Source organism: Arachis hypogaea, chromosome 9 (assembly GCF_003086295.3).
Source record: "Arachis hypogaea cultivar Tifrunner chromosome 9, arahy.Tifrunner.gnm2.J5K5, whole genome shotgun sequence".
In the NCBI taxonomy this organism is placed as follows: domain Eukaryota; kingdom Viridiplantae; phylum Streptophyta; class Magnoliopsida; order Fabales; family Fabaceae; genus Arachis; species Arachis hypogaea.
The window spans coordinates 37,666,846-37,670,112 of NC_092044.1; the positions used below are offsets into that span (position 1 = coordinate 37,666,846).

Genomic DNA, 3,267 nt, shown 5'->3' on the forward strand with positions numbered 1-3,267 from the left:
TTTTATCTCTTGCTGTATGCTCTGTTAGTTGTATGACAGGGAGAAGAGGCAGAGCTTCAACTTCTTTTAATTCAGAAATTGAGAGGACCCTCCATAGATCTAGGAGGAAAGCAAGAGGGAAAAAAGTTGTTGGTGCTGAGGAAGAGGAAGAGTACCTTGAATCAAACATAGAGGAAAACTTAGAAAACAACCATGAAGGAGAAGCTCACAACCATGCCAGAGAAGTCCCTGCAAATCATGCTGGGCAAGAGAGGAGAGTTCTAGGCTCTTACATCAATCCAAACTCAGGAAACTGTGGAAGTAGCATCCAAAAGCCCACCATACATGCCAACAACTTTGAATTAAAACCCCAGCTCATCACCCTTGTTCAGAACAACTGCTCATTTGGAGGAAGTGCCCAAGAAGACCCCAATCAACATCTAACCACCTTCCTGAGAATATGTGACACTGTGAAGTCTAATGGAGTCCATCCGGATGTCTATAGGCTGTTTTTGTTCCCTTTTTCACTCAGGAATAAAGCATCCAAGTGGCTGGAGTCCTTTCCGAAGGAGAGCTTAACAAATTGGGAAGATGTGGTGAACAAATTTTTGGCAAGATTCTACCATCCTCAGAGAATTAACAGGCTGAGAGCTGAGGTGCACACTTTTAGGCAACAAGATGGTGAGACTCTATATGAGGCATGGGAGAGATTCAAGGACTTAACAAGAAGATTCCCACCAGACATGTTCAATGAATGGGTTCAACTTCACATTTTCTATGAAGGCCTTTCTTATAAGTCCAAGAAGGCTGTAGACCATTCATCAGGGGGTTCTCTAAATAAGAAGAAAACCATTGAAGAAGCCATAGATGTCATTGAGACGGTAGCTGAGAATGACTACTTCTATGCTTCTGAAAGAAGCAACACTCGAGGAGTAATGGAGTTGAACCACATGGATGCATTGCTGGCTCAAAATAAGATGATCACCAAGTAGCTAGCAGATCTTACCAAGAAGGTGGAGGAAAACCAAGTTGCAGCAGTCATCATTTCATCACCAGCTCAAGAAGGAGTGAATATATGAGAAGAAGGTGTCTGGGAACAAGTCAATTATGTTGGAAACTCACCTAGACAAATCCATGATCCGTACTCCAAAACTTATAACTCTGGATGGAGAAATCACCTAACTTTGGGTGGGGAAATTAGCAAGACCAAGGCCAAGACCAGAGATGATACAACCACAATCCCAACAATAATACAACTCACCAACATACCTCATAGAGATTTTATCAACACCCACCTAACCACCCTTCTCAACCACCCAATCTCAACCCACTATCACCAACCGAAGATAGACTTTCCAAGATTGAGACTCTACTTGAAGACATATATAGAGAAGTCCAAGACAACAAGGTGTTTAATGATGAAGTGCGAGCTAATATCAAGAACCAATGGGAAACCATCAAGAGACTGGAGTCCCAAGTAGGGTATCTATCTCAACAGTTTCCCAAATTCACTGATGGTTTTTCCAGTGACACAGAGAAGAATCCAAGAGGAGAAGAAAAGAAAGTAAGGTGGGAAGAATACAAGATGATCACCACAAGTGATGAGAGGAGTGTGGAGGAAGTAGACACACAAGCAGAACATCTCCAAGACAGTCCAAAGGAAAATATGAAGAAAGAAGCCATGCACCCCAACCCACACACAGGGAGGGTTTAAAGAAAAGGGAGATCTTGAACCCATATGCACCCTTCCCCCAAAGGCTCAAGGGTGGTATAGCAAGGAGAATGTATTCAAGGTTCCTCGACATGTTTGCATCTCTTGATGTAAATATACCATTCATTAAAGCCCTTCAGCAAATGCCCTCCTATATCAAATACATAGAGGGACTTCTAGCCAAAAAGAGTTCATTGAAAGGTGGACAAACAATAAAGATGAACAGGGAATGTAGTGCCCTCATTCAAACAAAGCCACCTACAAAGAAGAAGGATCCAGGGAGTTTCCACATTCCCTGTGCTATAGGAGAGACAATGATTGATAAAGGGTTCTGTGATATGGGAGCAAGTATCAACCTAATGCCTCTATCCCTCATGAAAAAGCTTCAAATCAATGAGCTAACACCCACAGACGTAATCATCAAACTGGCTGATAAAACCCAAAAACAGGCAATAGGAGTGGTTGAGAATGTGTTAGTGAAGGTTGGGAACTACTTCCTTCCCATATACGTTGTTATCCTAAAAATAGAAGAGAATCTCAGTCACCCCATCATTCTGGGAAGGCCATTCTTAGCCACAGCCAGAGCACTTATAGATGTGGAGCGAGAAGAGCTAGTATTGAGAATACATGATGAGCAGCTCACCTTCAATGTTTTCAAACCCTCACAAGAAGCAGATCATGATAGCAAAGAGCCAGAGAAAAAGCACAAGAAAGAGCTGATGGAAGAGCCAAACAAGGGAGCACAAGAACCACACCTGAGAACTCCTATGGTTAACAACCAATGTGATCAGAAGGAGCAACAGCCAAGTGTAACCCAAAAGGAACCAGACCCACCAGAGTCATATGAGACAAGCAACAAAAACTTTCCTCAAAGGGAAAACCACAAGTAGCAAAGTGACATCAAAGGACACAAGAAAAAAGCCCCAAGGGGATGAAAAAACAAGAAAATTCCTACAGAAGATTTCTCTTCAGGAGATGAAGTGGTCTCTGACTACTTTCCATCTATACCACCTCATCTCCCCACCATTCCATCTTAGCTACCTCCAGTATACACCATCAACAAAATCTTGTCCTTAGAACATGTGGAACTTCTTAACAAAGCCAATGGAAACAGGTTCACTGCAAGGGGAAAAGATTTGAAGCACTATCAACCACCGTAACAAAGGCCAAACGTCAAGCTAATGACGCTAAAGAAGCGCTTCATGGAGGCAACCCATGTTCTATACCCTCTCTCTTTAATCTCTAATAGTAGTAATAAAGCAAAGTTCATGGATTATAAATCAACCTCGACAAGCAATATAAGAATCCCTACATGTAGCATATAGTACATGATAAGTTTGGTGTTCAAGGAACACCAAGAGGGTTTGAACACACTCAATGGTATGAGATTCTTTTTGAATCTTGTTATACCATATGATCACAAACAAGTTTGGTGTTACTAACGATTGCATGCATGGGAAATTGAGTGGTCGATTGATTTATATTCATGAAAAGCATTTAGTTATTTCAAAAACAAAAGAAAAAGATTTTAATAGTAGCTATTTCACACTTTAATTCTTCTAACCAAAAATTCAATT

General features: G+C 41.3%; 1 non-coding gene across 1 annotated transcript; it reads right to left on the reverse strand.

The window, feature by feature from the left end:
• Positions 1-620: 620 nt before the first annotated feature.
• On the reverse strand, positions 621-724 carry LOC112713137 (small nucleolar RNA R71). The gene has a single exon (XR_003158112.1). It is a non-coding gene; the product is annotated as a small nucleolar RNA R71 (small nucleolar RNA).
• Positions 725-3,267: the final 2,543 nt, after the last annotated feature.